Source organism: Cuculus canorus, chromosome 4 (assembly GCF_017976375.1).
Source record: "Cuculus canorus isolate bCucCan1 chromosome 4, bCucCan1.pri, whole genome shotgun sequence".
NCBI lineage: Eukaryota > Metazoa > Chordata > Aves > Cuculiformes > Cuculidae > Cuculus > Cuculus canorus.
This window is the reverse complement of record NC_071404.1, coordinates 33,803,921-33,831,462: the sequence shown is the minus strand read 5'-3', so window position 1 is coordinate 33,831,462 and position 27,542 is coordinate 33,803,921. Positions and strand designations below refer to the sequence as shown.

Sequence of the window (27,542 nt, the reverse complement as noted above, 5' to 3'; positions counted from 1 at the left end):
AGATCCAACTTTTTAGGACATGTCCAGGCAAAGAACGAGCAGAGTTGAGGAGTTGCAGCGGCGGAGTGAGAGTGGGAAAGCTGTGTTGGATCGCTGATTCCCTCCCTCCTTCCTCCCTTCCCCCGCCTCCTTCCCTCCCTCTCCCTCCGTCTTTCGCACTCTGTCCGTCCCCCTCGGACCCCGCTCCCCGCAGCACCACCCCCTCCTTCTCCCCGCTGCGGCAGCAGTGCGCACCGCTCCGCGCCCCGAGGCTCCGCACGGGGCCGCTGCCGCGCACCTGGCCCGCAGGTGAGGCGCGTCCCGGCGACCCCGACCCCCTCCCGCGGCCGCCGCCGGTTCTGGCCCCGCTGGCTCCGCCGCCGCAGCGCCGCGCGGCTCGGGGGAACGCGGCTTGCCCCGCCGCAGCGCCGCACGGCTCCTCCGCGGCTAAAATAACTGCTGCCTCCAAGGGGGCTGAGCACGGGAGTCTCCCTCGCCTCCTCAGCCGCGTTAAGAATAGCTCTTCTCTTCTCTTCTCTTCTCTTCTCTTCTCTTCTCTTCTCTTCTCTTCTCTTCTCTTCTCTTCTCTTCTCTTCTCTTCTCTTCTCTTCTCTTCTCTTCTCTTCTCTTCTCTTCTCTTCTCCTTTTACTATTTTTCTCTTCTTTCTTTTTTCCTTTTACTATTTTTTCTTTTTTCTTTCACTATTTTTTCTTTCTCTTTTCTTTTTTCCTATTTTCTTTCTTTTTTCTATTTTCTTCCTTTTTTCTTTCTTTTTACTATTTTTTCTTTTTTCTCTTTACTTTTTTGTCTTTTTCTCCTTCTCTTTCTGTCCTTCTCTTTTCTTTTTCTTTTTCCTTTCTCTTTTTTTCTGTTTTCTTTTTTCTTTGTTTCTTTTTCTTCCCCTTTTCCACCCCTTCTTTTTCTTGTTCTGCTGCTGCTGCTGCTTTTTAGTCCTTGCTTTTTTATTTTATTCAGGGAGCTGCATTTTCAACACACAGCAGAGGGTTTCCAATCCTCCCCCACTCCTCAAAAAGAAAAAAAACCAAAAAAAGGCAAAGCAGCAGCTCCTTCTGAAAAATAATTAAGCATAACCAAGCAAGGCATATTTATACTGTGGTTCTTCTTCATTCAAAGGAAGCTCCAACCAATTATTCCTCCTTGACAAAGTCCCAGAGAGGTGGCACTAAGAAGTGGCAGGGAGCAGCTGAAAGCGGGGGAGCTTGAGTGGGTCCTTAAATTATGATGTTAGTAAAGTTTTGGGAAAACTACAGAAACTGCTTTAAAAGTTATTTACCTGAGAGAGACAGTGTAACATTAAATTTGTAAAGCACTGTGGGATTCTCAGAGGGTAGAGTACTTTTTTATAACACCATTTATCCCTCAGGACCTTAAAGTCATGGCCTTTCTCCAAAAGGCAAATTGACTTCTGGAGACATTGGATCATTATTTCCTATAAGGTACACCACTAAAATCTATCAGCCAAGTGAGCGTGCAGTACATTCTCTGTTAGAAAGGGCAGATACAAACTGCAGTATATAAATACTAAGTACATTTCCAAATCATGCATACAAGCCAATTCAGCCTGGGAACGATCATTCTGAATGAACCTGTCTGGAAAGTTTAATGTCAAAATTCTCTGGCCTTGTACATTTCCACAACGGATACAGTTGACTGATTTACTTAGCATCTAGGAGTTACTTTTTGAAGACCCATTGGGCCAAATGATCTTTCCTTCTGTGAAAACTGCTTCAAAGTGATCTTCATAAAGTAAAATGCACTGAAAATACAATCCCACAAAAGAGCTTAAAAGGGGAACACTTTGAAGGCATTATAGTTAAGGGCTAGAAACAAATGTAAACCACACCAGTTACAAATATTTCATAATTTTGGAGTACAAAAATTGCTACCTTTCAGATTCATGGCCATGTTATGGTTGATTGCTGAGTTAAGTAATGATAGGTCAGACCAGATTGTTTACACTTTTGTTTAAACTTTAATTCTCAATGCCTGGAGAAGTGCAGTGGTTGTTAATTGCAGTAACATCCTATATGTGGGACAGGAACATCTCTCAAAAGCAGCTGGTAAAGATAGCAAAAAAGCAAGGGCTTCCAATTCGGTTTTCGTGCTATACCCATTCTATGCTGACGGGAGTGCTTCAGGTGAGGATAAAGGGATGTGCTGTCACTCTCCCACAGTGGATAATGGTGCTTAGTGCTTTAGATAAAGTGTTGAAGCCAAGATGTACAGGCACGTGTATTCATAAATCTTGATACATGTTGACAAGGTCATTCTGATAGTTACTGAATATGTTGGTTTTATTTCATATTTTCTCTGCCCTTTGATTTTTGTTTCCAGAAATAATGTCGATAAACCTGTTATAGTCATTGATTAGAGTCCCATTTAAAGATTTGTCTTCCTAGGTATCTTTTTGAGATGTTTTCCTAAAGAAAATTAATATATTCTGTTACGTTTTACTAACCTGTAGGAAAGAATACTTGAAATCACCCTTCAGTGCCTGGGGTACCATGCACTGCTCTGAAAAACTTTGTCTTATAACTATTGCTCCAAATATGTTCAGTGCTCCTTGTCATCCATTAACCTATCGTTGTCCTCATGAAACTACCTAAGCTGAAACAATTATTAGGTCCACTGTCAATTAAAAAAAAAAAAAAAAAGTCCTATGGATTAGAGAGTTTTCTTTTAAGAGAAACATAAATCCTTGAACTTTGGAATTATTTCCCAAAAACTGAAATAGGAATCTGATATCAGACTGCCAGTAAATAATTGTGTTAGAGAACTCCTGTCATAAAATAATAAGACAATCAGAAATTATATTTCCACATCGTCATCTCCCTGTAAGGCATTAACGCTCTTCTCAGTAATCTACCTCAAACTCTAGCCTCATAGATCTGAACTCATTTGCTATATATTTAACAAACTGGAGCTGAGTAAGTCAAGAGATCGGAAGTAAATACTGAACTCAAGTGTCCTCCAAAGATATTTTCCTGCTACCAGCCCCTGGAATGCACATGGAGAACGATATCTCAAGTACTTTGGACTGATCTCTCAGCTCCCATTTTGGAAAAGAGAAGTTAATTTCAAATTGTAAGAATTTCAGCTGCATAAAGATTTAAAGATCAAAATCAGCACTTTCAATTGTACTGTCTCAGAGATGGCAAAGGGAAGGGTAATTATGGCTCGGTTTCTATGAGGGCAAAAGAGCTGCAATTGCTACACCAAGTGCAGCTTTTAAAAAAGGCACTTCTGAACAATAGCAGTCTGTGACTCAGGGGCAATCAAGGGCCCATAAACATTGAACCTCTGTGGCAAAGGGCAAATACATTTTCTCAGTAGTAGGGTCAGGCACAGTTTCAAGCAAATTCTCCGTCAGTTAAATGTGAACTGATCTGACATTGAGTTTACAGTGAGAATAAAATTCTCTACAGTATAAAAAACCTAGTACAAAACCTGTACCCTATCTATATTGCTTTTACACAGAGGGAAGGAAGCTGATGATCAGAATCTCTGCTATGGCCATTCTCCTTTTCTTCATCCGGCTCCAATATCCTATGACAGCACTTCAGGAAGAACTTCCAAGTATCTTAATTAATTGTGGCCTTTGGAAAGCAAAACAAAACAAAACAACTCCCAAAATGTTGATAATCACCCTCTCCCTGGCCTGCAGTCAAGGATATACATACTGCTTTTTCACTCTATTTTGAATTCTTTCTTGTAAATGCAGACCTGGAGAGTAAACAAAAACTCAGCCTTTCTGGCTGTTCTTGCCTAGTCTCTGCAAACTTGAGTTGAACCACAACTGTCCACTTCCCCCCCCCCCCCCCCATTTTTGAGAGGAAAACGGGGTAATTTGTATGACACAGACCTTTGAGAGAGTGCTGCATTTTTCTACCTAAACCAAACTTTGGCAAACCCCCTGAAAATCTTAAGGATTGTCATTGCATGCATTTCTTTATCTGACAGAATTTCAGCAAGACTGTTTAACTTTTCATATTTTAATTATTTTGTTGACTTTCTTTTACTCTAGAAAATTCTGTGTAAAATATTACTGGCTACTTGATTAGATACCCTTTCACAGTGCTTTTCAAGACTTTTGAGGCAGCAGTTTCAAAATAATACTCATATATCAGCGACAGTATAATGAAATGCATCTTTTGAGGATCCATTTGAGGATCCATTGTGTGTCCTGTGGACCTAAAGAGGAATTTACTGAGGTGACTCAATCTAATGGCCTGCTAGCTAGAGCTATTTGTGGATATATGTTAAAATGCACACATATGCCACAGTAAAGAAAATTCCATAGAGGAAAAAAAGTTTAAAATATTATTTTATATTTCTAGGTACAACTAGTTCTTCTGGCACTAATCGGAGGAGGACAACTGAATATTTAAATTATTGTTTTTTAGCCTTTAAACTGGCAAAGACAGCTGATCCTTCTTTTACAAGCAGCAGGAATCAGAAATACATTCTCTAAACAGCAGTGAGCTAGGCAGCCTCATATTTACATTTTGATCTCACGGATTACCTCTGTGTATATAAGCTTTTGAGAAGCATTTTAGCTTCACTTCAGAAACAACAAAGTTTTCCACATCACACTTCTTTACAAATCTATCTTAGGCTGAGGGCTAGTCAGATAAATTACTTTAGGTCCACATAATAAATAATAATAAAAAAATCACATAGTGTAAGTTTTCTTTTATGGCGTTTATCCTACTCTGCCTTGCTGTCAAACTGAAACAGAACCAGATGCACTGTTACGGACAGTACTGGTGATTAAACATTTTTATGTATACTCTTTTAAACTGCATAGGCTAGTATTTTGGTTTTGTGAAGCACAGGTTTAACACTGGAGGTAGGAACATGATTTCCAGGCTTACCGGTCCAGAGCCAACATGATCCTGACACTCTGTAGAGCATAAAGAGGTGAAAGAAACTTGCTCTCCACTGGATTTAAACCTCCTGTTTTCTTGAGCTGGTTCTTCAGCTGTAAATTTAGCAATTTGAAGCTTAGAGCTTTCAAAACTAAAAAAAAAAAAAAATTAAATAAAAAATTGGAGGCCAGATGATGTTAATCTATCACAGTGCTACAAAATGGTAATAAATTGGGAACTAAACTTCCTTGGTTTTGAGTAGTTGGAATTAGTTGTCCAAATTTCATTAATCCTGGACCTGGTATGAATTCACAAAATTAAAGTTTTAAGAGCTCAGGTGACATCAGTATTATGTAGGGCTGAATGAAGTAAAAGAGGAGCTGATGTTATCAGTATTCATGATACAAAGTATTATGTTCGGTTTTGTAGTGAGGTACTGATTCATCCTACAGTTATCATTAGGGTTTGAAGAACTGTAGAGAAAAGTAGAAAGCTCTGCTGGTTGCAGTATTCATAAACATCAGCAATAAAGTTAGTCTCTGCCTAAGTGTTAGATTTGCCTAGTGTTCATGGCCTGGTAGCCCAGATTTAGTTTAATCTAGGATGATTAATGTTGGAATTTAATACCCTGAATGTCTTCAGGTCATAAGAAATAAAGGCATAGGTCTCTACTGGGAGCAAGTCTTTATGCCCCTTTTATTGTGGTCATCTGTCCTTTTATGAGACTAGGTTTAGACTTACATCTTATAAATCTATAACATTAAATTATTTATAGCATTTAAGTCTAGAACCCAGTTGACTTCAGTGTACTATAGAGCTCAAAGAGACTTTAATTAAGCTGGCACCTGCAATGTTATAAGCTTCATGTTTCTCTAAGAGGTATTGCTTATTCCTCCAGCTTTAATTAATCATAGGTTATGGTTTGGGTTAGGATTTGCAAATCCAAACAGTTAAAAACATAGACAGCTTCAGAATTTCGAAAAGCTGATAGTTAGAGAGAGAGTTGTTTTCCATCATCACTAAGGTTCAATGTTTTATTCCATAGTATGGAATACTATATCTAGTCCTGCTGCAATTAATCTAGATTTATAGCTAAGTTTAGGGTTTTCAAAGATAAAGAATTGAGAACTGAGTGCTTTTCTGTATACTGTAGTGTTTATAAAAGTTTAGTCTCTTGTATGTGTAAAGCATTACATCCTCTTTTACTGTGGGCTTGGAGTCCTTAGATTTCATCAAGATGAAGATTCCTGATCTTTACTGATGGTTATATCTCATTTTATTAATATTAGGATTAATTTCTGATTAAGCTTTATGTATATGTATCTAGCTACTGGAGTTCAATGTATGTGGGAATATTATTTCATCCAATGGAAGAGATGACTCTCGTGAGTAGACATTCCCATCCCACATGATGTCTTACCTAGTGTAAACTGAGTTGCCTGATCTGGAAGGGGTAAATATGTGAAAAAAACCCCACCATTCTTTATTTGCTTAAATGGTGTTCTTCTCTATGCTGTTAATCAAAATCCAACTTAAATCAATGCATCTAAGTTCAATGAATGCCTATTGGATCTTGCAAGTGCCTGAATATCTGAATTACAAACAGAAGATGCTCAGGATGACAAGAAGTCCCCTTTCATTTTATAATAGCTGTCTACTTCAGGCACACTGTCATAGCAAGGAAATGAGCACCTATGCTTTAAGGAGAGTTAACAGAGAGCTGATACAGAGCTATCGGCCAGGGACGATGGAAAGAAAAGCAGCTTCATGAGTTCTAGGGGGCAGTTCTTTTTTCCTCAATACATCACATATCAAGATGAAATGAATCCAACATGTGAAACAAGGACCTCTCCTGCAAAAGCACTATGGGCAGGGAAATAATTCTTTATGAAACCGTTATTTCTTTTCTGTCTTAGCTAGTAACTGGGATTTTTTTTTCCCATTTAAGAAGTCAAGTCTTCTACTTTAAATGTTAATAAAATTTACTTTTCTTGTATCTGAAAGTAGTTTACTATCCTTTTTGGAAGCTTGGTATAATAGAAAGTTCTTGATCTCTTCACTTAGTACTGTACCTGGTCTATGTTTCTGCTGCATTCTTCTTATAGAACTGTGTCATTTGTTTTCTGGTATATGCAAAGGAATTGTGTTACCAAAAAGAAATTTCGAGATAAAATTATTAATATATATATATATTCAGCCTAGAACTTATCTACCCGTTCGCTTTTTTTCTCATGTGTTCTTTATTACTGAATAGGATTTGACAAGCATTTTTTTCTCTTACTCTCTCAGGACTTACAAAACTTCTGTCTCTCTGTCTTTATAAACATAGAGAACATAGCTTGTTGCCTTTTTTACTCTTTTTTTTCTTTTGTAAAGTTTTGTATTTTAAATAACTAAATCATTAAAAGCCTTGCAGAACATGCAAGACCAATATAACATGCCATCCACCATAACAAAGCTATGTCATATTTAAGCTCTAGTCTCTATACTTACTATCTCTAGTACTCTATACCATCTTTAGTACCATTATGGCACATTAGGTAGGGTTATTACTATGTAAATTAGCCAAATAATGAATACTGTGGAAGTGTTCATTCAGACCAATACTGTATCACTCTGAATGTGTGGAAAAGTTCGCTCATATAAATGGGATCACATGAAGGTCAATGTCTGTAAAAAAAAAGTATATGTCAAAATAAAGTAAGAATCAATATCAATATACTCTATTTTCACATCATAAACATATATAAATTTGTCAGTCACAGGAAATATATTGTGTTCTTTTCGGTTTGTAATTGCAACATCATTGCTTACCTACAGTAAGTTATAAAGCATGCCTTCAGGCATGAACTGCCCTTAAAATAAAATCCCACTATATTATTACTGTAAATTGACAATCTCTATAAAGCTAGTGTCTCAGAAGCTGAAGCTGTATAATAAAACTTGTATGCCATCTATGCTCAACTGCTAACCGTCTTCTTCAACTTCAGAAAAACTTGCTTTAGTTCAAACTAAGTAGAAAGATGTATCTGCCAAGCAGGTCTTACATGTGGAGCAAAAAGAAGAAAGAGAAAGTAGATTGGTGAGGTAGATTGAGTAGAGTTCAACAGATGGTGCTTGTGGCAGAAAGAAGGAAATATTTTCTCTTTCAGGAAAGGTACCACACAAGCTACAGAGGTAACATTCACTTGAGATGCTAACACTTACCATTGTAGCAGGCAATTTTTGTGTGTTTCGTGCAGATTTTTCAATTAGCCAATGCAGTTGGATCTATTTGTACCTTGAAAGCAGGTGTAGCCAGTAATAAATGCTTGTGGTGATTCATTCATCTATGTATGCCTTGCACAGGTGAAATTTTTCAGATCTGTGGATGGAATCTGAGATACATTTTTCAAGGCTGTTGAATTAAGAATGTTACTAGGCCCATTCCAATGTTCTGATTAAATCACAATATTGTACAAAGGCTGGAATGAAGAATACTTCAACATGTGTTTTATTCAACAAAAGCTGATTAATTAATACCCACAGGAAAATGTATTTCAGTTTATAGAATAATTAAATAGTTTGGGTTGGAAAAGACCTTTAAAGACCATCTAGTCCAACATCCCTGCAATGAGCAGAGACATCTTTGACTGGCTCAGGTTGCTCAGAGCCCCACCTAACCTGACCTTGAATGTTTCCAGAGATGGGGCATCCACAACCTCTCTGGGCAACCTGTTCCAGTGGTTCAACAACTTCCTTGTAAAAAATTTCTTCCTTACATCTAGTGTGAATCTACCTTCTCTCTTTTAGTTTAAAACCAATACCCCTTGTCCTATTGCAACAGGCCCTACAAAAAAGGAGTTAATCAAGAGCAATCTAGTAAGAGAGAACAATGGGGATAAAGCTTGCCTTAAATTTTACATCTAACTCTTCCAAGGCATTGTATCAAATGAAATCATACCCAATCCTGCCTTTTTTTGGTTGACATTTTAGTCATATTTTCTGTCTTCCCCTTCCCTCTTTCCCTTTTTATCAGGTTTTCAGGATACTTCTGCTATTGTTGTCTGTCTCACTGTTTTTTCTGTGTATTTACCATTCCACAACTGCAATTGGAATCATGATCTGAGTACACAATGAAAAGTTGGCTTTGATGAGAACTCCTTCACTGCTCTCAAGTTATCGACTTTTCTCTCTGCTCAGTCTTTTCTCCTATTACTGTTACCACTACAAATGTTCAGGAATGGGGCACATTTGAATTTCTGCTGAAAATCTGCCCAAGATCAGCAGAGTATCTTATCTAGTGTTTCCTCCATATAAATAAGAGTCTTTGACATTTCAGGAAGTCTCTGTTTTGAAACTTTCTTCCTACAGATGTGGTGAATCCTGATTATTTTTAACCATTTGTCTACCGTACAGCCCATCACTTCCTTTTTTTGTATTTGATATTATCAAGACACTACTAAAATGAATCATTTCTAAGGAAAGGATATGTTGAGTTACAAATATTTTTATACTAGCATTTTTAATTCATGACCCAAAGAAAAACAGCTGAAATAAATGCAGCTATTTATCACATGTACTTTCCTGTCAGGACTGAAATACGTCAGGGAATCAAAAGCGGTTGAATGATTGTATCTTATGAAGTCACTACCACAACCTATCATAATCCCTTGCAAAAGTAAAGTGAAGTGCAGACTGAAAAAGACTAGTTTCACAGCAATGAAATAAGTTTGTATATTCAGTATGTAACTATGAGCTGCCAGAAAATAAGTTTTTTACTTAGCTACTTGAAATATCCTTGCTATCTCCTTATTTCATTACTAGGGTCAGCTGGAAAGTATAGTGTGTGAAACTGGGTATTGCTGTATACAAGTCTTCTCGATTAAAGCAGTCAAATACACTAAATGCTTAGTCTGTACGGTGACAGGGGCTGCACAACTATCTAATTGCATAAGTAAAATCACCTATTAGAATCATTTTGTTAAGCTCTGGCCTTCTTTCTGATGAAAATGTGTGGTTTTGATCAGGTAGGCTAATCGTGAAAAGGGTTCTACATAAATGAATTGCAGTGGCTGTAACAGAGCACTGCTTGATTGTATTATGTTAACTCTGTAAGATGTGTTATGAAGATTTTGTCCTTTTTTAATGTTTGACATTGACTGCTGTCATCAGTTCTGATTAAAATACTTTTCCAGAATATCTTCACATACAGTGAATTGTATTTCTTCTTTTGTATTTTGTCCCATTGTATTCTTATTGCAAAGATCACTGCACAGAAGAATAAAAGCTCTGACCATGAAACAGTTTTCTGCATTTTGATGAAATAAAATATTAAAGTTAAATTGCCTGTATCTTACCAAGCATCATAGGGTTCTTTAGAGTTTAGTGGAAATAAGTAATTACAGAGTAAAATAAAGGCTATTTGAGATGGTGGATGCTCAGGGGCTTGAGACTGGATTTTTCACTGCCAGGTCAGTGGTTTGAAGCTGACCCATTTCAGTGGAGACTGAAAGTACTTACCTCCTGATAGCTCACCACTGTCTGTAAGAAATTAATTTTTGAATTAATCTAGATCTGTGTAGATGTGTGTTTAGGATGCAGAAAAAGATGTTATACTCACCTAAAGTTTCAGAAGATAAAAAGGGATACTTCTAGAGACTTTATTGTAAGACTGATATTTCACTGAAAATGCAGGTAATAGCAATAGAGCCTGCATTGCTGTACCTCCATATTTGCTCTCTGTATCAAAGACTTGAGTTTCTTAGACTATTCACAGACTACTACAGACAATAACTATTCTTTTTACAACATACCTTGTTAAACATAAGGAGAAACTCTATAACTACTACAAAACAAAACTACTTCCATAAGCAAAATCCAGTGTAAACAACTGCTGCAGAACTGGACCTTCAACAAACTTCAAGATCAAAAAAATGTTTACCATGATCTTAAAATGTAGAAAAAGTCCAGGCTGATATTTGATGGAAGTACATTCAGGAAAAAATGTTATACACAACCCCAAGAAAAACTTTCTCATGGTTTTTTTAGGAAGACACCTTTCAGATTTCTAGTTGTTAATTAGGCTATTACTAAAAACAAACATAGCCTATGAGTGATCTTTATTTAACTGGTGTTTTCCTTTGGTTAATTTCATGAAATTATTCTTCTACCTAGTCTGTGTAAAAAAGTCTAGTCTAAGTGAGACATCCATAGTTTATTTATGTGTGCATTTCATTCTGCTATTAAATAAGCATTTTTTTCTTATTAATACCATTATGACGTGTTAGCTAGCTAGTATATATTCTGAAATAGTCACTGTTTATTTTTATTGCTGAAATAGTAATTGTTGGGATTTTTTTCTTAAAAAATCCCTTGATTTCTTTGATTATTTTATCTTTCACAGAAACTACAGAAAATTAGGAATTTGCTGTCTTCACCTTTTAATTAAATGCACTTAATTTCTTGGTCAAATTCACAACATATGTTACTGTTCCCTGTTCTATTCAAAAGCATATCATGATTTCTGCTAAACAAAGACATATACATCTTTAAAGCGTAGGATTGTTCCAGTTATCGTGTACTGCTATATTTTCTGCTTTCAGAGCCAATTTTTCTTGGATTTTGTGTCCTGCTCGAAAAGGCTTCATAGTATGTGTGTGTATATAAACAAAGGCAGACAGATGCAAACTGGTGAAGAGAAGTATTCAGAAACAGTCAGACTGTGCTGTTCAATTAGAGACGACTAAGTATCACTGCCAGTAAACTAACTGTTGTCAGGATTACTGTAAATAAAAGAGATTTTTGGTGTTGGTTCAGAAGGATTTTATCTAGTTATTTTTTAAAACATGTATGGGTAAGGCTGACATTGTGGGCCAGTGAGTCCAAATGAATGAAGATGCTTACTAGATATTTTAATAATTGAACAATTTATGTCCTAAAGTTACTTACGTTTTGAAGAACGTTAAGGGCCAACTATCATTTGAAATTATTTTCAATGTGCTGTGCTGCATTGTGTTTCAAGATGGCAATATGAGAATGTTTATGAGTAACAACACATTAAATAGAATTTATGAATGACCCTCTATACTAAGGTGCTAAAAAAGGATCACTCCATGATTTCCTCCATGTTTCTGTAATCAAGATGTAGAAATGACTTCTGAGAGATGAACAGACAGGAAGAAAACACCAGAGTGCTGGTGAATAAAGCTTTGCAACTGATTTCAGAACACAAATGTTTTTCTTCATGTTAGGGAACAGGCAGAAAACAGGGACAAGGATCCATTGCCATCACTGTGACACCCAGTGGCTCCATAAGAAAGATGGTTATTGGTAAAGATTAATTGGACAGCCTGGGTGTGTTTGTTGGCTTAAGCAGTTGATATTTTGCTCTGTGTAAGCAATTTTGATTTGGTTCTATTAATAAGATCTGTTGCTATATTCTATCTGCTTTCACAAAGTATTTTTTTTTGGATGTAACCAATATGGACCTCAATATGGACCCTCAATTTATTGAGAAACCGAGTTTCAGCTACTTTATGTCCTTCTTTCTCATGGCATTGTTCTTTCTAGGTCTATGACCATCAAATGTACTTTCCTCTCAGGATCCAGATGAATCAACACTCTGACCATGTTACAAGACTCATGAATGTTTTTAGGGAAAATGTATAAGAAGGTTACCAGGGCAAGGGAAGCTCACATTTTGGGTATTCACTTTATCTGGCTGTAAATAGGCAGGTTAGAAAACTGAATTTTTAAATTCAATGGATAATTAGATAAAATAGATGCAGTTCGTTAGTGTACCATTGGACACGATTGGCAATTTAGCTTCATTTCCTTTGTAGAAGAAAAGTAAGTGTAGCAAAGCTATCCTTCTAGGATAAGATAAGTAATTTTAGTGTGTAATTGTCATTTATCATTGACATAGCTCAAAATCCAGTGCTAAGAGTCCGTGTGACTACCATCTTACATTATCATATAACGATTGCTTACTTCACAACTTCAATGTGTTTATTTTGTAATAACCCTTTGTGGCCAGAAATTCATTTGATACCCAAGGAAGAGAAACACAAAGAAGAGCTCTTATTAACATGCCCAACTCCCATTTTTAAATCACTTTGATGCCAAAATCTCACTGAGTACCATTGATATTCAAGCACATAAGGGCCATATTTAAAATTATTAGTTGTGAAATACCAAGGTATCAAAAATAGGTCAATAAAGTCAGAATAACAGTAATTAACATTTTATAGTAAACAACATGAGAACCAGATGCATGTTGCCATACTTTCTTTAGTTGTTACTGCTGGTGCTATTCCTGATCCTGAACAGTAGAAACTGTGTTGACTTCATCTACTCTTAAAGCTGCTATGCAAGAGTGAATCTGATGAACAGCTTCAAATCAAATTTTCTACTTTCAAGCTTTGCAGGAGCATACAACCATCATTTAGGCAGGTAATGTGCTATTGCAGTGTGGGAACATACTGACAGTTTATGGTTTGGAGGCTAGAAACTCAAAGGGTGGCATCGTTCAAAAAAAACCAAGAATAAAGTGCAAAAAGCAACTCTCATCAGCCACTTGAGGACCTGTATCTCAAGAAAGGGCTTCTCAAGACTTATTCTATATTAATCCCTATGGATTTTTTTTTCAGATTCCATTAAAATTCTCTTGAAATAAGAGCATCTGTGTGTAAAAAAATGCAAGCTTGTAGGCTGATAAAGTTTAGCTGCACTATAAAGGACCCTGAAGACATTTAGTAGATTAAGCGTTATTGACAAGAATTTTGAGCAATATAAAGTACCACTTAAAATGTAACTTAAAAGGAAATACACAAAGGTAGCAACTAAACTTGGCTACTTCAGCAAGAAAGCACAATTTCCCATGTGTTACCTTCTAGCATGCTATTATTTAAGATATTAGGAACTGGTGTCCAAAGGTGATTTGTGTGACAGAAAATTCAATTAAATGCTTATAGGTGTTTTCAGAAGTGCCAAAGTAAGTTAAGCAGTTGCCTCATTCAAAAAGTTAATACAAATGGTGAGTTGCCACTGAACTCATTTATCCATAGATATAAATGATTCTAGGACCTAAACAAGTTTACAGATTGCAGGGAAAATATTCAAAATATTAGTCTGAAATAATTCAGTGGTTCTTATGAGTCTGCAGACAGGCTGGAATTTGTGCCTCTCCAGAGTGTTAACTATTTAATCATTGATTGTATGGTAGAAAAAAGGAAAAGAGAACAATTTTACAGGAAGCTCTGAAATTTATGACTTCTCCTAAATATCAAAACACCACGCCTGCTTGAAAGAAATTCCCAAGACAGAGTTTTGGACAAGTATTCAGGAGACATATCTCTATGTGCTTACCTTTTATTAACATTCTTCCCTAGGCATTCCTGTCGTCACAGAATCACACAGAGTCTCTGAGTGGTGAAGGGGGCTTGAGATCATCTAATCTGATCCACCTGCTCCGGCAGGGTCAGCTACAGCTGGGTGGCCAGGACTCTGTCCACTTGTGCTTGAATATCTACAAGAACAGAGACTCCATGATCTCTCTGGGCAACCTGCACCAGTGTTTGATGACCCTCACCATAAAAAAGAAGTGTTTCTTATGTTCAGAGGGAATTTCAGGTATTTTAAATTGTGTCCATTTCTTTTTATTGTGTAACCACTGAGAGGAGTCAGGTTCCCTTATCTTTTTTCCCTGTCATATGATATCTATACATATTGATAGGATCCCCTTGAGCCTTCTCTTTGACAGGCAGAACAGTCCCAACTCTCAGCCTCTCCTTGCTCGAGGAGTGTCCAGGTCATTAATGAATGTCTTAAGCAGCACTGGTCTCAGTATCAGCCTCTGGGCTATACACTGACTCGCCTCCAGCTGGACTTTGTGCCGTTGTGTCAACCCTCTGGGCCCAGCCATTCATCTGTTACCTGATATTAGTATTCTCCGCTAGGCATCTCTGTTGTCTAGTGTTAGAACACAGGATACTGGGCTAAATGGACCTGTAATGACTGTTATAATATTCTTCTTTTAGCAGCTAAGGTAGAAAGAGTTTGTTCCTAAATCAGATAGTCCCAGGACAATCTGTCCTCCCAAACACATCCTCAGGTCTGCAAAGTAAGAACTAGCATAATCATATTATAAGCATATAATGAGAACCATTTGGACTGATGTGCCCTTTCATTGATATTAAAAAGATGGGATGACAATAAAGCTGTGATGTTTTAAGTTCCCTGGCACCCACACCCCCACCTCCTTACCCCAGGATTACATGAATATCCATAGTTTAATTTTCATGCTGAGCACCTTTGTCCTTTAAATGGCCTTGACAATCCTAGCTTGTGAACTAAGTCCATAGAAATAAATGTATATCTTTCTAAATGGTCTTCATCATAATTTTATGTAAATTACGTAAGGAATAAATTAGTGCAAAATTTCTTGTTTAGCTTCAACCTCGGCATGTAATATATTAACTCAGTGTGAACGTCTATATTCGCATGTCACATGCCATTCTATTATTCTTTGCTGGCATAAAAAGAAAAGACAGAACATTTAAAAATATATTATAAAAATAATACATCAAAAGGAACAAGCAGCTTTGATCCTCACATCTAATTAATTGCACATTGGATAGATTTAGCTCATACAAATGTGGGATAGTTACTTCACTGTAAATGATTAATAACAATGTATGAACAGTTGTTTGTTTTTTCTTCATTCCTTTCAAATGCAAAACCACAGACACCTACAGTTCAAGCATCAGGAAAAAGGTTAAAGCATGCTATGTCTGACTTCTTCCTAGTTATCTATGCTATGGAAGGTCTGAGAAGCACTCATCTCCCAAGAGCTTTTAAGGAATTCATTTCATAAGCAGGTAGAACATGTATGCACTTCCTGGAGGGTAATTTGTAAGTCAATACAGATGATCTCATACCAATCAGTAAAACATTAGGCTGTAATTTATAATGGCTAGTACATCAAGATCCATACTTTACACCTATACAGCAATTGATGTATATTGCCAATTCCCTTGGGATATATGAAGACCTTGGGGACAGACATAGTATGATTTAGAATCATGAGGCACATCACAAGCTTCTTTGATCTAGGTATAAAAGGAAACATAAAATAAACCTACTTTTCTAATGAAAATTTCAATGTAACCACCAAGTGTTTTGACTTCTTTTACTCTGCCCAAAATGCTGTAGTTCAAACCTAGAATTTTAAAGATATCTTTTGCATTATAATCTTTAATGTTTACAATACTATTCAAGCATTAAATAAAATAATTTTTTTCAATTACTCTTTGACAAAATCCTGCCAAACACAATAGGTATGAATAGTCCATGATGAGTGATATTTACCTTCTGTTACACAGCAGTTACTCATAGGTTTTGCAAAGTATGATTTCACAGCAAATGAATCACTATAAGTGTCCTCTGGTTTGTGCTCTGAGTATGTTTGAACGTGTATGTGTGCATGCATGTATCATATAATTCTTTTGTAGTTCCAGATATTCTACAATTTCTTTGGGATGGCAGACATTTAGAAAGTGAAATGTGCGTGTTTTCCCAGCAGGAATCAAAGCAGAAAAATAGTATAACTTAGATAACCTTTCTGCCAGGCTCCCTCCATGGTGAAATTCCCATTTCAACATCTTTCCCAGAGCTGCGTTTCCTCCCTCTCTGTGCTTTACTGTTTCTACACCAATGGTTGCAAGTAGGAGGTGCAGTGAAAGGTGAAACTAAAGTGTTTTGATGCTGGGGGCTTTGATCCTTCCTGCTGAAGCCCTCAATCAAGTTCTGAGTAACTTCTGAGAGGAAGGATGGTCTTCGAAAGTTTTTCATTCCTTTTTTTGTTTCTGCAGTTTTTCCCACAGAAGGGCGTATTCAGATTCCTAAAGAAGGCTTTGAAAGGGATCCAAAGAGGCAATCACATGCATGTGCAATTGTTTTTCCACCAGGCAAGAATATATGGAATGTGGATGGAGTTTCAGCATAGCTCTGTGCATGTGAGTATCAATTGAAACTGGGTAGGTATATTCCATTAGCTTCTAGGTAAATTAATGTGCATATACACACTGAATTACTAACTTCGTAAAACAAAGCAGGAAAACCTATATGCATTCAGTTCTTACTATAGAGTTTAATTAGAAGGAATATCTTTAAGGGTGAAGAGTGTCCCTGAGCAGGACAGACTTCACAGTGTCTTGAGAACGTTATTCTACCAAGTATAGGATTTATGAAAGGAAAAATGAACTCTAGCCATGCTTCTTTTGTACAAATAGGACAGTCTGTAAACTTTCTTTCTATAGGTTAATACTAAGTAGAAACAAATATTCTCCAAAGACTATGCAATATATTCTTTCTCTTCAGTTAAAAAGGTATAATTGAAATCTATGTAACTTATTAAGCATTTGAAATGTAAGTTAGTTCAAAGGAATCTGATTTTCCCATTCAAAATAGATAGCAGATACAATAGCATTTGCTCTTAATTATTGTCTGTCATTTTTTATTATATTCTTGTTTAATTCAAGTTATCCAGCAGGACAACAAAAAAGCACCATGTGAGCTAAATAACTACTGCAAATAATACGAGGAGACTGACCGTACGTACTTGCAAACAACATACTGTTTATGTCTATGTTTTTCAGTCTACAGATCCATACACTGTGGCTATGAATAAGCGATACAATTGCAATGGTTAGGGTTTATTATTAGATAACATAAAAGCAAAACCACAGCACATTTGTTGGGTACATCCTTTGCTCTGAAAATAACAATAGTTCGTAGTATGCATTTATTGCTTGCACCGTTGTTTTAAGATAAGAATCGTCTAAAGTTACCTTCTATTATTTTTAATTTTTTAATTTTATTTCTATCTTTACTTCCTAGGAGTTCCCTATATGTCTGTATCTGAGGGCTTATATGGAATGGCATAATCCTTACAGAAATTTGACTAATTACTCCTCATTAATTGAACTTTAATTTTGAAACTGAGCTTCCAAACTATATAGGTAGACCAAAGAGAAAAAATAGTAAAGAGTAAAGTATACCTTCTAATTTTATGCCTCGGTCTAAAGAAAATAGATACAGTGACTGTTTAGAAAAGTAGATAAAAGTTATTGTCATTCAAAGGATGTTTACTGGATGTAGTTTGCAGGACTGTTAGTGAATGAAGCATGACCCATTTATCTTTGTTTGACTTCTCTCAGTTAACTGTGACCCAGTGTTGTTGGGTTTATTGTACCTTTGTTTAAACTTTGTTCCTCTGTGAGGAGCTGTGGCTTCTGTGTTGCTCAGCATCACTGTACACCATGGATGACATTTCCTCTGATCCTTAAAATGCAGTATTTCAGATGTTATATCACACCTCTGAAAAGTAACTTGCTAAGGAAAATGTAGCTGTATTTTACTGAAAGAACTGATGCTTCATCAGGTTGAATTTCACCCTGTAGGTTATTTAAGCCCAGCGTGATGTTATAGAAAATGAAAATGGAGGGCAAATTCCTGTCTCCTACTGAAGAGATGTCATTGAGGGGGGAAAAAAACTCAACTAACTCCTACACCCTTGCCCTGATACCTTAAAAACAAAGATTTAACTGTGCTGAACTGGAGAAAAACATTAATTTCTAAGAGGAATGACATACTGATAATTTGGCCCTTGCTTTGCAGATCAGCTGTATAAAATCAAGTTTACAGGGTCTTGGTATAATCTTGTTTACAGAAGGTTAGATGAACTTTTTTTCTTTGTTTATTTGTTTGTTTTGTTTTGTTTTTTCTTGTTTCACCTGATTTTAGATGACCATTCTCTACTTTGTCATCAGGTTCAGATGTCTAAGCTCTGTGGGACAATCTGGCTCTATATTAGGATTTCTTTCTTTTTTTTTTTTTTATTTAGTGGAAATTTTCTGTGTCTCATCTGGGTGTCTCATCATTCTTTTTATTTACACTCTTTCCAGTGTTCAAGATCCCCCACATTTGCTGACGTAGGTCCACCATTTCTCTGCTGTTACCAAACCATGCTATACCTCAGTAGAAGTATAGTGAGTGACCTGCTCTGTTATAAATCTTTGCATATTTATGTTCAGGAAGTGAACAGTAGTGAAATTCCTGATAGTAAATAAAGTGCATCATGATGGAAAGATATAAGGCAGGTTTGTTTTTTTTCTCTTCCATATAGAGTTCTCTAAAAATTCAGTACAACTATAGTCAAAGAAGAGAAGCAATCTGAGAACCTGAGTCTCTGCTTCATAGCAACATTGTTTACAGAAAGTTAGCAGAAAGTGGGAAGTCCAGAACTTCTTGGATGTCTAATTAACCTGTAAGTATGGCTGTAGGGACTAAAATCTGGTTAATTGCTAGTTGGGTGTAAAATGATTGCTTTCTCTTTCATCCTTTTCTTGGCTAATTTTTAAGCTTTCAGAGTCACTGCTATAGTTCTTCTCCCCTTTCTAAGAAGGGAGGTTGTACCAGCATGCACCCTCATCGGCATGTTACTTTTCTAAAAGCTGCTCTTTTCCACTACAAGGCACTGTGATGCACTGAAGAAAAATGTATTGGACTTCTTTTTTCGCTTGTTTATGTGGGTATCTTTGGCCATCAAAATGCAATCTTCCATTTGTCCCTGTCGAGAACTGTGCCCTGAGCATGTACTACCACAGAATGAAAGAATGTCCTAACAAATGCGTTTAGACATTACTCTGGATCATTGTTACAGAATAGATTTTTAATGCATTTATAAAGTTGCATCTTCTGGTTAGCAAGAAAAGACATGATTTGTCTGATAGTGATGATATTGTTAAAAGCCTTTTAGAAACTGCAGAAAGTGTTTGAAACATTTATTTTATTTTGAGCAGCAACACCTTATAATGCAGTGCTGAATTTGTAATGTATTATATTGGGCTTGTCCTTCCCTTCTCAGCATTTCCTATTTAATGTAAGGACAAAATTGATACAATAAAGTGATTTTATATGTTTATAATATGAATTATAAGTTTTATACATAAAGTTTCCAGATATTTCTTTCTGCTTCAACAAACTTTTATCCCTTCTTTTTTCCTTCCCCTTTCATATCTGTGTTCATAATTTTAACTTATGCATACAGTTTATATTTGAATACAGAAATGAAAGCAACTTAATTTGCAGTTCGTATCTTCATTTCCTCCTAGAACTTTTCATATAGCTGTATGTTATTAAGTCTATCCTCGTTAAGCCTTTTTTCCAATCCAACATAGTTTGCTTTTACTGATTTTAGATAACACCTAAACAAAGTTTTACAAAATGGGATTGTTACCTTTCAAGGTTTAGATTTGAAATTAATTCACAACCTGCAACAACATGTAATGCCCAAGCATAGATGAATAGATAAAGAGAAGGTTTGTCAGTTGGACAGACTACAGATTTTGAGACCTTAGATTATGGGAAAAGGAATAGGGAAGACCCCATACCTCCCCAAAACCCCACACCAAGCACAATGCTAGTGTAAATCAAGGCAGCTCCAAGTTAATACTGCTCCACTGATATTCACTTATAACAGCTGAGGATCTGGTTCTGTGACTATCAACCCTATGCATAGAGGTATCTCATAACACTACTTGTGCTGAAACCTATTGCATATTTGTCAATTTAGCTTGCTGTGATCCTTGGCAGTGAAAAGCTGTATTGTGCAACGTGTTCCAGAACCCTAGCAGTGATGTCCCCAGTAACTGATCATTTCCCCTTCTGCATATTTACAGCCGGATACTTCTATAACACATTGTCCCATGCTATGTTAAAGATGTCTCAGTTAACTTCATGCAGACAGCACCATGCACAGCCAGGTTAAGATGCTATGCCAGGGACTTGGAGATGTGTAGCTTTGCTCCAGGTTATCAGAAAAGGAGTTTGACAGAATGCAGCATTATATTTTCCCTCTTTTTCTTTGTCCATTTACAGGAATAATTATGTAGGGTACAGCATCCTACCAATGGAGTTACATTGCTTTCAGTTCTAGAGCTAATGTAGTTGACAATGACTAGATATCTCCAAGGAATGTGGTATAGATATCTGTAGATGTAATCTGTGTTTTCCAGTTCCAATTTACTCTAGTCATTCAGTTCATAGTGTTGCCAACAAACTATTGTGTTATCACAGGTAAAGGAAAACCAGTCGGTGGTGTGGGTTTGTGAATGTGTAACTTCATCACTGAAGAAAAAAACATACTCTCTACAGAATTCCTGAATTCACCGGTTTCCTAAATGTTCCAAATAATCTTATCCATTTTCGCTAAAACAGTTGAACTTCTGTATAGCGCAACTTGGTATTCAAATATGAGTGAAATGGCAGCTGAGACGATTTTGCAGCCCAAAGGTCAAGGCAGAAACACAGACCTGTTGAGAATCGAATGCAAGACCATTCTCCAAACTGGTTAGGGAGGAAAATTTGAATCCCATACATAATCTGTAATATAATACCACAGTTGCAATCCCTCTCTCCCCTTCTGTTGCAATGGAGATGTCTTTTTCCCTGGTGAAATAGCTTCAAAAGGAGAAAAAGATATTCCACACTTTCTCTTTAAATAGATTGAGGTTTGAGCATTCTTCCAGAACAGCTAGGATTTCATTTTCAGAGACAATGGCCCTAAGTGAGGAACTCCAAACTGTTAGGTAACCAGTGTTATTTGGGAGGGAAAGAGGTTTGCTGTGAATCCTGATTTCATACACATGTGTTAGGAAGTGTTAAAGTATGACAAATAGACTGAGCAGCTGAAGATATAAGGTGCCTAGAAATGGATCCTTGTTGGGTTTAATGTCTATTAAGTGGGGAGCTGTGAAGCATCAGGAACAGAACTCTCTGGTGTACTGACAAACAGAACTTCAGGTGTCTGGCAGATACTAATCTTTGAGCTTCTGTGTCTGTGGAGCTTACCTGCTTTTGACCTAGGCAGAACTAAGCACGAAGCGCAGTGATATATCTGGACATGTGTAGTCTTTTTTTGGTCAAGCTGACATACATTTCCTGAGAAACTTATCCCCATAGCTCAGAGTTCTGGATTTCAATAGACGAGCAAGCACCTAAAAATGAAAAATTGCCAGAAAAATTGCCTAAATAAGGCAATTGGGGTTTTTTTTGTATGGGATCAGCACTGATTACTATTGATTTCAATGAGAATGGGAAAATTGACTTAGGAACATTTCAAAATATAACTTACTTAATGAAAATCCTAAAACTTTAGATGATTTTTCTGAGATGTTCTAGTAATTTCTAAGAACAGAATCTCAGTTTTGCCTTAGGAACGTGCTTTTTAGAAATTCTGTTTGTGCATGTTTTCTGCTGTTCTGCAATATCAATAGAATTAGAACCGGACAAATTATTTGTTCCTACAAAATATTTGGATTTGTGCATGCACTGTTTATCTATGACTTTCAGTCATAATTTGCAAAATTGCATTTATTTGTACACTTGTTCATAATACTGTTTCTGCTGCATCACGCTATCACATGGCTTTTTAAAACGTCTTTTTGAAATTTAGCCCTGATTGTCCTTCTTAAGACATAAGAAGAGATTAAACTTCAAATATCAGCTTCTTTCTCTTTAAAGCTTATTAACATCTAATCAAGATTAGATATGTGGTCAGGCTTCTGGGGGAGGTGTGTCAGCATGCAATAACATGCAGAATGCAGTACAAATTGTTCCATACTTATTCATCCTTATTAGTTTGACAGGAAGGCTATATGGCTGCTGGAAAGTAAAAATCTTGATTGAAAAAAACAAAAAGGGTTCTTTCCATGATTCTGTCACTCATTCAGTGTTTCTACTTTTTTTTTTTTCTTTTTATTATTATTACTATTCCTTCAGGAAGTTGATCCATCAAATAGAGGAGGACAACAGTTTACTCTGAAATACTATGATTTATTTGAGAGTAGTGATTATTATCCTACTATTTAAAATAACTGTATGTTGTTAATTTGTCTTATATCAAAGAATAATGTATTAATTAATAATGAATTAATGTGTCATTAATTGATACAAAGCCCCAACAGAATTATAATAGCCAACATCTGATATTTACCAAATTATCTTTCTGACCTAGAGAAGCTGCTTTAAAACAATTAAAATTAATGTAATTTAGTTTTTTTTAAAAATGTCCTTAACTTCCCACTATAGAAATATGCTGTATGTTGTATATAAAATTAGAAAATAGTCTCTATCTTTGGCATGAAACTTCCTGAACTACATTTTCTCCATCAAATCAGAGAGGCTTATTTCGCCTACTGATTTCAGGAGGAGTAAGAACAAATCCTTGCTTCACTATTACTCTTCTCAAACGTCTTTTTTTTTTACAATCATGTAGTTAATGTTTTAAAAATAAAACTTTCCTACAAATTGTGGTAGTATATAATTCTCTTCCCTACCAGAATCCATACATTCCCATTGACAGGGGTTAACCACAAAGCCTCTCTCATGACTATCATATGTGAGGAATGCACATCTAAATATTGCATTCTTCTCTGGGAGCTCTTTTTATAAAATATAATATCCTTTACTAAAAATAACAGCTGTCCAGCCTTTCTTTCTCTCTATTTCTCCTCACCCAGTACTCCTCTTTAAATTGCTTTCAACATACTGAATATAGCTAAGATTATTTCTTGATTCCTGTTCTAGACACACTGTATCACCTACAGATTTACCTGCCTGCCCAAGAAAAATCTTTTTATAAATTCAGTTTCAGAAGAATACCTATTCCAATTTTGTTTGTGTAACTTGTACTGAAAATGGAGTAAGATAATTCTCCAATAACCTCTGCTCCATACCGTACACATCATCTGATATTTCTTGAAACAATAGGATAGTATTCTGCGTAATTTAGGAAATGACATTGGCTTTTAATATATAAATCTCTTTTAATATCTTAAATCTCTGAGTCCTATCAATTTATTTAATGTTGGCAGAAAATAAGTTTTGTGGAGTCAAAAATATTTTGAGACAGTGAATATAAACACAGATGTGGGTGAATTGTATCAGAATTTAAGATGTATATGCATTTGCTGCATTTTGGTTATCTCCTCACTTCAAGGTTCTCTAGCTGAAGGTACCAGTGCAGGGTTAAAACTGGTTTGAAAGAAATTACAATAAAACTTAAAAAAGATATGAGTCTAAATAGGTGCAGTGAAATAAAGTGCCTGCTTTAAAACAAGTAATTTAATAATGATCTGTTCAATAATTTCTCTCTGAATAGTGGAAATATGTTAAGTAAAATTAGATCTGCTGTTGTAATCTTGTAAGTGCTTTTTTTTTGAAAATAACGAACATCATTATTAAAGAAGTGTTGGGACGCACCAGCAATGATAAGGGTTTGATTTCCACCAGTGTCCAAATGAATGTGGTGGGCTAAAAGCAAAACCAAGCCCAACAACAAATTCCATACTCCAGATAATAAGTTATCCAGATGCTGCATATTAGCTAAGGCAGTCAGATTCCAGGACTGTTAACGAGTACTGGTGTTGGTCTTGTAATGAAAAAAGCATTTATTCTCAGCACCTTTATGCATATGTTCATCTTAATATCAGGTAATATCAACATGCCATTTGCCAGTAAGTCTGATTTAGACTCAGCCTTAGAGTTTAAAAATCTATTATCAGCTTTTTTGATTTTTTTTTCCAGAATATAGGAGGAAAGACAGCAAATCTCAGTTGGACTCTGGGTCAGGAGCTGTGGCCTAGAAATGTCTTAGTTTCTAAAAGATGCTCTATAAACGATTTCCCATATACTTGATTATAACTCAAGACCATACACCATGGCAACTTAGCTTCCACCAAAAAGGAATGAAACACAACTTTACCTGAAATACCCAGAATCTGAGGTATAATATAGTGATTTTTTTTCTCTGTCCTTCAGAATAATATAGCACCTCTCCTTCACCCTTCACCTCTAAGAAATCCTAAAAAGAGTGTATTTTTGAAATAAAGTAATGATCAGATATTGATACAGAAATAGATATGCCACTTTAAGGTTTTACCAGTGTTGCTGCACTTTGTTATTCAGAATTTGCTGGAAAGCTGAAAAGCTCATAAACTTCTCACATCATATTCCATGCAAACATATCTGAGTTAGTTTAAATATTGTTCCACATGTAGGATAAACTAACTGGACTTACTTAGAAAAGCAATAGAAAGGCAAATAAAATTGTTGCAGACTGAACATTTATGTTGTCCTTTTTCTTCTTCTATTCAAGCTGTTCCATTATTTAAGAGACTGCAGCCGTTTTTCCACCTTGAATAACAGACACAAGAATATTATTTAATGAAACTGTAGATAGAAATTTCATCAACTGAAATAACATGATCAATGTTTTACAAGACCAAAATATGTTAGAAGAGCTTAGTACTGTAACTATCAAGCAATTTCTTCTGTAATATTTGCAATGTTATGGATCTAATTAATTAATGGATCTAATTAATCATTAAAATCCAGTGAGCATCAGAATATTCATTAAGTTATCCATGATCATACTTATGAAACTGCAAAGAATTAAATTACAGAGTTGATAACTACTTTCTGAAAATTGTGGACAACTGAAGTCTGAAATTACAGCAAGAACATAGGACAATGCCAAATCAAAACATTAAGAGAAAGCAATACTCAAAGACTATGTTTTTATTCACATGTAGTTTTCATCAACCAGAGAGAGTATTCTAGCCACTCCCAGAAGTGAACTTGAATATATTTTGTACAACACGTACAGCCATGTGTAGCTGGGTTATTTGGAACAAGAGCTGTAAGCCTCAAAGCCTCAAAGGTTTGCAAATATCACTGTATGGGATGTTTCCTATATTGTAATTGGTCTCTGATTAATGATAATTTCAAATCTGTGCTTTCTCCATCATTTTCGCAATGAATTTGAGAAATACAATAATGACCAGTTTTAAAATTCAACTGCCCTAATCAATAATAGTTTGCAGAAGTGAGTATTTAGTTTAATAAATTCTGGAATAGAAATGGCAAAAGAGTAATTTCAGTTTCAGGAATCTCGATTAAAATTTCTTAAGAAATGTACATAGAAGCTCAGTAGCTTCCATAAAACAACTATTATGCTTTGATCGTTGTTTTGGGGGGATGGTATTATAAATAAAGGACCAGACTCTGGTGCTTTTTCTACAGGTGCTACTTACTACAGGAACTTTGAAAATGTTCACTATTCTTCATGATTATAAGGATCCCAATACATATTATATATGAGCAAGAATGTACGTACATACAATAGGCATGATCTACAATCTTTCTGCATGGGAAGAAGTAAAGCCCGCAAGATTGTCCACACATGCAATCTGCAGCTTTAAAGATGTGAAAATGAGTTAACCACATACTTTCATCCATTCGTTTAACTTACCACCTGGGCATTTGCTCACCAGTCTTAGAAAACAGGGTAATATGTCTAGCTGTTACTAGCTAGAAAACTGAATGAATTCTTAGCTATCAAATTAGTCTCTGTCATAACCTCCTTTACCCTGTGATCTTTAATAGTGCAAGATATGATTGCACCCCTTTACCACAGATTTATTTCTAACTTATAAGTATATCGCGTACATTTTATCTTTAAATTCTAGAAAATGAAAAATCATACAGGCATATTTGTTGAATGTTTATGGGTTTTAACAGATAATAGTGGATAATAAGCACATGTCACTTTGGAAAGTTTAACAGTGAAAAATATGTTTTGCTTTCTGTTTTTACATACATGCAAATAATTCTCAGTGGCCCTGATGCGTACTTTCATATTTAATCAAAATTATACTCCAAGTATGAGTAAGTAATATGACAAGGGAACTTCTTATGCCTGATATAAATCAACGATTGCTGCCTTAATTTAAAAGCTGAGTGATGATAAGATACTGTGAATCAATAAATTTGAGCTTCTAATATTACCCAGAACATAAAACCTGTTTGTGCATTATAATGGAGCAATAATGTATCCCTTCCTAATCACTGGCATACCTATCTTTTCTTTTCTACCTTGCCTATAGCAAGCACAATAAAAAGTTTGCAAAATGTGAAGAAATTCTGATTTTTGTATGCCTGCGTTATGAATCCCTGCAGCTATTATGAAAAGCACTAAAATGCTTGAACTATGAGAATAAAACACAATTTACAGAGTACAGTTTCTTATTATTGCCTTTGAAGATAGCATCAGTTGTCTACACAGACCCGTAAAATGTTTTAAAAGTTGAAAGATACACCTTAATGCATTTATCTTTCCTTTCTTAATAAAAGATAAAAAAACCAACAACAGTCTGAATGATAAACAAACAAAAGCAAACAATAACTTACTGCTTGCCTAAGTTGACCTCATCCTTAAGAATCAAGGACTGCTTTTTGTTGACTCTAGCATTAGCTAAACTAAATCCTAAAGCATATTCTTAGATGGTGTGAAGTTGGTCTGATTGTATTCAAGTGAAGTGACGCTGGTTTTTGCTAGCTGCAGATCAGAGCCCTCACAGGACTAACCACCTGGCCATGTTTCAGAATTAACTGGGGATAAGACTGATTGTTTTGTAACTGTTTAGTAGAGGATTGGCTACCGATTAGTTCTTTTTGACCTTGTCTCTTATCCTTGTGCAGATATCTCAGTGGGAGAAGAAATGGGAATGAAGAAGGTGGATGAGGATGATAAGGAAAGAGTTATATTTTCTAGTGCAAAAAATTAATCA

General features: G+C 35.9%; 1 long non-coding RNA gene across 1 annotated transcript; it reads left to right on the top strand.

The window, feature by feature from the left end:
• Positions 1–178: 178 nt before the first annotated feature.
• LOC128852003 (uncharacterized) lies at positions 179–27,167 on the top strand. Its single transcript, XR_008449606.1, has 4 exons — positions 179–288; positions 16,722–16,865; positions 19,037–19,177; positions 25,996–27,167. It is a non-coding gene; the product is annotated as an uncharacterized LOC128852003 (long non-coding RNA).
• The last annotated feature ends 375 nt before the right edge of the window (positions 27,168–27,542 follow it).